Below are 8,206 nucleotides of genomic sequence, written 5' to 3'. Positions count from 1 at the left end.
ACAGAAAATACTGTTTGTGATGGTCTTTGGTGACCCCTCTGACACCCCCTCGCGACCCCCGACCCCCAGGTTGAGAACCACTGTTGTAGACGGTCAATTCTCTCACACCAGAAGTGATTTGCAGTTTCTCAAGTCGCTCCTGACATGAAAAAAAAATCCCATTCCCACAATTTGCCCTTTGGTTTTATAGTGTCCGAACATAAATGTTTTCTGAGTGCCATACGTACCTCTCAAAGAAATGTATAATATCTGCATGTTTTTAAACGTAATACACACAAAGGATGAAGCCACTTATTTAGCTTCCTCTAAAGATACATTTCCTGAAAGTCCCAAAGCGTAAGAGGGCTGTTGATGTGATCTGTCTCCTAGATAATAGTTGTGTTTACAAGCTTGGAGTTTACCAAATGATAAAAAGGTAAACTCCTAGGAATTCTAAGCAGCTATGGATCAACAAGATAAAATCAAAGAACCTTCCGTCTTTCTGTGGAGAGTTTGGAGAACCATCATTCTTTCACCAGCCAGCATCTCACCTGGGGATTATGGGGGTTGCAAGTCAACATATTTAGAATGAGACCAGTAGTTTCCAACATTTGGACTTCCAGGTGTTTTGGACTTCAGCTCCCACAATCCCTAACAGCTGGTACGATGGCTGGGGTTTCTGGGAGCTGAAGTCCAAAACACCTGGAGAACCAAAGGTTGGGAACCAGTGCTCTAGTCTAGACCGAGGAAGGTTAACTTTGGACTTTTCAGATGGTTGTTGTTGTTCATTCGTTCAGTCGTCTCCGACTCTTCGTGACCTCATGGAAGGTTAACTTTGGACTTTTCAGATGGTTGTTGTTGTTCATTCGTTCAGTTGTCTCCGACTCTTCGTGACCTCATGGACCAGTCCACGCCAGAGCTCCCTGTCGGCCGTCACCACCCCCAGCTCCTTCAAGGTCAATCCAGTCACTTCAAGGAAGGTTAACTTTGGACTTTTCAGATGGTTGTTGTTGTTCATTCGTTCAGTCGTCTCCGACTCTTCGTGACCTCATGGAAGGTTAACTTTGGACTTTTCAGATGGTTGTTGTTGTTCATCCGTTCAGTCGTCTCCGACTCTTCGTGACCTCATGGACCAGTCCACGCCGGAGCTCCCTGCTGGCCGTCACCACCCCCAGCTCCTTCAAGGTCAGTCCAGTCACTTCAAGGAAGGTTAACTTTGGACTTTTCAGATGGTTGTTGTTGTTCATTCGTTCAGTCGTCTCCGACTCTTCGTGACCTCATGGACCAGTCCACGCCAGAGCTCCCTGTCAGCCGTCACCACCCCCAGCTCCTTCAAGGTCAGTCCAGTCACTTCAAGGATACCATCCATCCATCTTGCCCTTGGTCGGCCCCTCTTCCTTTTGCCTTCCACTTTCCCCAGCATAATTGTCTTCTCTAGGTTCAGATGGTAAGGCAGTCCATTATAATGGTTGGTACTGTCTTTTAAAGGCCTGGGATGACACACACACACTATAGGATATTATGCTTCATGTTCCAAAATAACTTGGCCAGTGTTGTATCGAGGCACTTTGACTTGGGTGGAAGGAGAGTTAGTGCTCTGTTTTGGGTGGCAATATAATAATAATAATAATAATAATAATAATAATAATAATAATAATCTATATAAATAAAAATGTAATGTTTGGGTTGTTGTACGTTTTTCTGGGCTATATGGCCATGTTCTAGAGGCATTTTCTCCTGACGTTTCGTCTGCATCTATGGCAAGCATCCTCAGAGGTAGTGAGGTAGTAAGTAAGAGGTAGTAAGCATCCTCACTACCTCTGAGGATGCTTGCCATAGATGCAGGCGAAATGTCAGGAGAAAATGCCTCTAGAACATGGCCATATAGCCCGGAAAAATCTACAACAACCCAGTGATTCCGGCCATGAAAGCCTTCGACAATACAATGTAATGTATTGTCGAAGGCTTTCATGGCCGGAATCACTCAGTTCTTGTGGGTTTTTTCGGGCTATATGGCCATGTTCTAGAGGCATTTCTCCTGACGTTTCGCCTGCATCTATGGCAAGCATCCTCTAATGTTTGTTTGTGGGATTAACAGAACTCAAAAACCACTGGACGAATTGACACCAAATTTGGACAAAAGACACCTAACAACCCAATGTATGTCCTTCACTCAAAAAATTGATTTTGTCATTTGGGAGTTGTAGTTGCTGGGATTTATAGTTCACCTACAAGCAAAGAGCATTCTGAACCCCACCAACGATGGAATTGAACCAAACTTGGCACACAGAACTTCCATGACCAACAGAAAATACTGGAAGGGTTTGGTGGGCATTGGCCTTGAGTTTTGGAGTTGTAGTTCACCTACATCCAGAGAGCACGGTGCACTCAGTGATGGATATAGACAAAACTTGGCACAAATATTCAATATGCCCAAATATGAACACTGGTGGAGTTTGGGGAAAATAGACTTTGGCCTTTTTAGAATTGCAGTTGCTGGGATTTATAGTTCACCTACAATCAAAGAGCATTCTGAACTCCACCAACAATTGAATTGAACCAAACTTGGCACACAGTTCTCCCATGACCAATAGAAAATACTGGAAGGGTTTGGTGGGCAGTGTCCTTTGGTTTTGGAGTTGTAGTTCACCTACATCCAGGGAGCACTGTGGATTCAAACAATGATGGATCTGGACCAAACTACACGAATACTCAATATGCCCAAATGTGAACACTGGTGGAATTCGGGAAAAATAGGATCTTGACATTTGGAAGTTGTAGTTGCTGGGATTTATAGTTCACCTACAATCACAGAGCATTCTGAACACCACCGATAGAATTGGGCCAAAACTCCCACACAGAACCCCCATGTGGGCCATAACAACACGTGGCAGGGGACAGCTAGTAATAATAATAATAAGAAGAATAAGATGAAGAAGAAGAAGAGGAGGAGGAGGAAGGATGCAGAAGAAATGATGGATCACGTCCTCAGCTGTTGCAAGAAAATCGCGCAGACAGACTACAAGCAGAGGCATTAATACCATTGCTCACATGATCCATTGGAAGTTGTGCCACAAATACCATCTGCCTGCGACAAAAAACTGGTGGGATAACAAGCCTGAAAAAGTGACGGAAAATGAACACACCAATCTACTCTGGGACTTCCAAGTTCAGACTGACAAGAGTTTTGGAACACAAGACTCCTGACCTCACGATTGTGGGGAAAAAACAAGTATGGATCGGCGATGTTGCAATCCCAGATGACAGCAGGATTGACGAGAAGCAACTGGAAAAGCTTACACAATATCAGGATTTAAAGATCGAATGGTAAAGACAGTCAAAGTGATTCCAGTGGTGATCAGCACACTGGGTGCAGTGCCTAAAGACCTTGGCCTGTACTTAAAAACAATCGGCGCTGACAAAATTACCATCTGTCAGATGCAAAAGGCCACCCTACTCGGATCTGCACGCATTGTTCACGATACATCACAGTCTTAAGACACTTGGGAAATGTCCGACGAGTGATCAAATACAAAAACCAGCATAGTGATCTTATTTGCTGTGTACCAATCTTGTTATGTATCAAATACACACACACACAATATATATTTATACAGTGGCGGCTCAACCCATTACGCAAAGTAAGCATTTGCAATATAGTTGATTTTGCCCAGGGGCGCTCTTGAGGCGCTTTTGGGGGGAAATAGGCCTTGACATATGTGAGTTGTAGTTACTGGGATGTATAGTTCACCTACAATCAAAGAGCATTCTGAACTCCACCAATGATGGAATTGAACCAAATGCGGCACACAGGACTCCCATGACCAACATAAACACTAGAAGGGTTTAGTGGGCATTGACTTTGAGTTTGGGAGTTGTAGTTCACTTACATCCAGAGAGCACTGCGGACTCAAACAATGATGGATCTGGACCAAACTTAACACAAATATTCCATATGCTCAAATATGAACACAGATGGAGTTTGGGGGAAATAGACCTTGACATTTGGGAGTTGTAGTTACTGGGATGTATAGTTCACCTACAATCAAAGAGCATTCTGAACTCCACCAATGATGGAATTGAACCAAATGTGGCACACAGGACTCCCATGACCAACAGAAACACTAGAAGGGTTTAGTGGGCATTGACTTGGGAGTTGTAGTTCACTTACATCCAGAGAGCACTGCGGACTCAAACAATGATGGATCTGGACCAAACTTAACACAAATATTCCATATGCTCAAATATGAACACAGATGGAGTTTGGGGAAAATAGACCTTGACATTTGGGAGTTGTAGTTACTGGGATGTATAGTTCACCTACAATCAAAGAGCATTCTGAACTCCACCAATGATGGAATTGAACCAAATGTGGCACACAGGACTCCCATGACCAACAGAAACACTAGAAGGGTTTAGTGGGCATTGACTTTGAGTTTGGGAGTTGTAGTTCACTTACATCCAGAGAGCACTGCGGACTCAAACAATGATGGATCTGGACCAAACTTAACACAAATATTCCATATGCTCAAATATGAACACAGATGGAGTTTGGGGAAAATAGACCTTGACATTTGGGAGTTGTAGTTACTGGGATGTATAGTCCACCTACAATCAAAGAGCATTCTGAACTCCACCAATGATGGAATTGAACCAAATGTGGCACACAGGACTCCCATGACCAACAGAAACACTAGAAGGGTTTAGTGGGCATTGACTTTGAGTTTGGGAGTTGTAGTTCACTTACATCTAGAGAGCACTGCGGACTCAAACAATGATGGATCTGGACCAAACTTAACACAAATATTCCATATGCTCAAATATGAACACAGATGGAGTTTGGGGAAAATAGACCTTGACATTTGGGAGTTGTAGTTACTGGGATGTATAGTCCACCTACAATCAAAGAGCATTCTGAACTCCACCAATGATGGAATTGAACCAAATGTGGCACACAGGACTCCCATGACCAACAGAAACACTAGAAGGGTTTAGTGGGCATTGACTTGGGAGTTGTAGTTCACTTACATCCAGAGAGCACTGCGGACTCAAACAATGATGGATCTGGACCAAACTTAACACAAATATTCCATATGCTCAAATATGAACGCAGATGGAGTTTGGGGAAAATAGACCTTGACATTTGGGAGTTGTAGTTACTGGGATGTATAGTTCACCTACAATCAAAGAGCATTCTGAACTCCACCAATGATGGAATTGAACCAAATGTGGCACACAGGACTCCCATGACCAACAGAAACACTAGAAGGGTTTAGTGGGCATTGACTTTGAGTTTGGGAGTTGTAGTTCACTTACATCCAGAGAGCACTGCGGACTCAAACAATGATGGATCTGGACCAAACTTAACACAAATATTCCATATGCTCAAATATGAACACAGATGGAGTTTGGGGAAAATAGACCTTGACATTTGGGAGTTGTAGTTACTGGGATGTATAGTCCACCTACAATCAAAGAGCATTCTGAACTCCACCAATGATGGAATTGAACCAAATGTGGCACACAGGACTCCCATGACCAACAGAAACACTAGAAGGGTTTAGTGGGCATTGACTTTGAGTTTGGGAGTTGTAGTTCACTTACATCTAGAGAGCACTGCGGACTCAAACAATGATGGATCTGGACCAAACTTAACACAAATATTCCATATGCTCAAATATGAACACAGATGGAGTTTGGGGAAAATAGACCTTGACATTTGGGAGTTGTAGTTACTGGGATGTATAGTCCACCTACAATCAAAGAGCATTCTGAACTCCACCAATGATGGAATTGAACCAAATGTGGCACACAGGACTCCCATGACCAACAGAAACACTAGAAGGGTTTAGTGGGCATTGACTTTGAGTTTGGGAGTTGTAGTTCACTTACATCCAGAGAGCACTGCGGACTCAAACAATGATGGATCTGGACCAAACTTAACACAAATATTCCATATGCTCAAATATGAACACAGATGGAGTTTGGGGGAAATAGACCTTGACATTTGGGAGTTGTAGTTACTGGGATGTATAGTTCACTTGCAATCAAAGAGCATTCTGAACTCCACCAATGATGGAATCGAACCAAATATGGCACACAGAACTCCCACGACGAACAGAAAATATATATCAGTGATTGGTTGGGGGGGGGGGGGCACCAAAATACTGTTTGCTTACCGTTGAAAATTACCTATTCTGTATGTATATACACACATACATACAGTATATATAGTACAATATTGTCAAGAAGTGAATGAAACATCTGTGGATCTGGAGGTCTGGTTGCAGAAGATGAGTAAGATCAGTTTTGTTTCCCCTTTCCTCTGAGACTTCCCGGGAAATCGAAACTTTCAGGCAAGGCTTTGGGAGGCGAGGAGCAGCTTTCTACAGCATGATTGGGGGGATTTGAGCATCTTAGCAGGCCATTGATGGAGACTGCTGCCTATTCACTACCCCTGCCTCGCTGCCTGGAAACAAGAGACTGCTGTCACTACTGCTTTGCATTGAGAGAGGCAGCATCTCTGCTGAGACAGACAGTGAGCATGTAAGGCTTTGCTGAGAGGGGCAGCAAACAAAGACAGTTGGGACATCCTGTTTCCAATATCTGTCTTGTTGTTTTTTTCCCTAAAAACAGTGTCTTTTTGGGTACCAGAGACAAGGAGAGGAAGACGAGTTAGAAGTTGCAGGAAAAAAAGAGCAATGGGTGAGCTATTTTTTTCCTTTTCCCCATTTCAAGGGTGTTTCTGCTTTCTTTATACATATTTGGTATTCTTTATCCAAAATGCTAGGGACCAGGAGTGTTTTGGATTTTGGGTATATTTTTAAAAGATTGACATATAATGAAATGTCTTCAGTGCATCTACACTACAGAATGAATGCGGTTTGACACCAGTTTAAGTGCTATGGCAGAGCCCCCAGTGGTGCAGTGGGAGTTTGGGAGTTGTAGTTCACTTACATCTAGAGAGCACTGCGGACTCAAACAATGATGGATCTGGACCAAACTTAACACAAATATTCCATATGCTCAAATATGAACACAGATGGAGTTTGGGGGAAATAGACCTTGACATATGCGAGTTGTAGTTACTGGGATGTATAGTTCACCTACAATCAAGGAGCATTCTGTACTCCACCAATGATGAAATTGAACCAAATGTGGCACACAGGACTCCCATGACCAACATAAACACTAGAAGGGTTTAGTGGGCATTGACTTTGAGTTTGGGAGTTGTAGTTCACTTACATCTAGAGAGCACTGCGGACTCAAACAATGATGGATCTGGACCAAACTTAACACAAATATTCCATATGCTCAAATATGAACGCAGATGGAGTTTGGGGGAAATAGACCTTGACATTTGGGAGTTGTAGTTACTGGGATGTATAGTCCACCTACAATCAAAGAGCATTCTGAACTCCACCAATGATGGAATTGAACCAAATGTGGCACACAGGACTCCCATGACCAACAGAAACACTAGAAGGGTTTAGTGGGCATTGACTTTGAGTTTGGGAGTTGTAGTTCACTTACATCTAGAGAGCACTGCGGACTCAAACAATGATGGATCTGGACCAAACTTAACACAAATATTCCATATGCTCAAATATGAACACAGATGGAGTTTGGGGAAAATAGACCTTGACATTTGGGAGTTGTAGTTACTGGGATGTATAGTCCACCTACAATCAAAGAGCATTCTGAACTCCACCAATGATGGAATTGAACCAAATGTGGCACACAGGACTCCCATGACCAACAGAAACACTAGAAGGGTTTAGTGGGCATTGACTTGGGAGTTGTAGTTCACTTACATCCAGAGAGCACTGCGGACTCAAACAATGATGGATCTGGACCAAACTTAACACAAATATTCCATATGCTCAAATATGAACACAGATGGAGTTTGGGGAAAATAGACCTTGACATTTGGGAGTTGTAGTTACTGGGATGTATAGTTCACCTACAATCAAAGAGCATTCTGAACTCCACCAATGATGGAATTGAACCAAATGTGGCACACAGGACTCCCATGACCAACAGAAACACTAGAAGGGTTTAGTGGGCATTGACTTTGAGTTTGGGAGTTGTAGTTCACTTACATCCAGAGAGCACTGCGGACTCAAACAATGATGGATCTGGACCAAACTTAACACAAATATTCCATATGCTCAAATATGAACACAGATGGAGTTTGGGGAAAATAGACCTTGACATTTGGGAGTTG

This window comes from Anolis sagrei, chromosome X (genome assembly GCF_037176765.1).
Source record: "Anolis sagrei isolate rAnoSag1 chromosome X, rAnoSag1.mat, whole genome shotgun sequence".
Classification (NCBI taxonomy): domain Eukaryota; kingdom Metazoa; phylum Chordata; class Lepidosauria; order Squamata; family Dactyloidae; genus Anolis; species Anolis sagrei.
The sequence above is the reverse complement of the archived record's forward strand: the minus strand, read 5'-3'. Positions refer to the sequence as shown.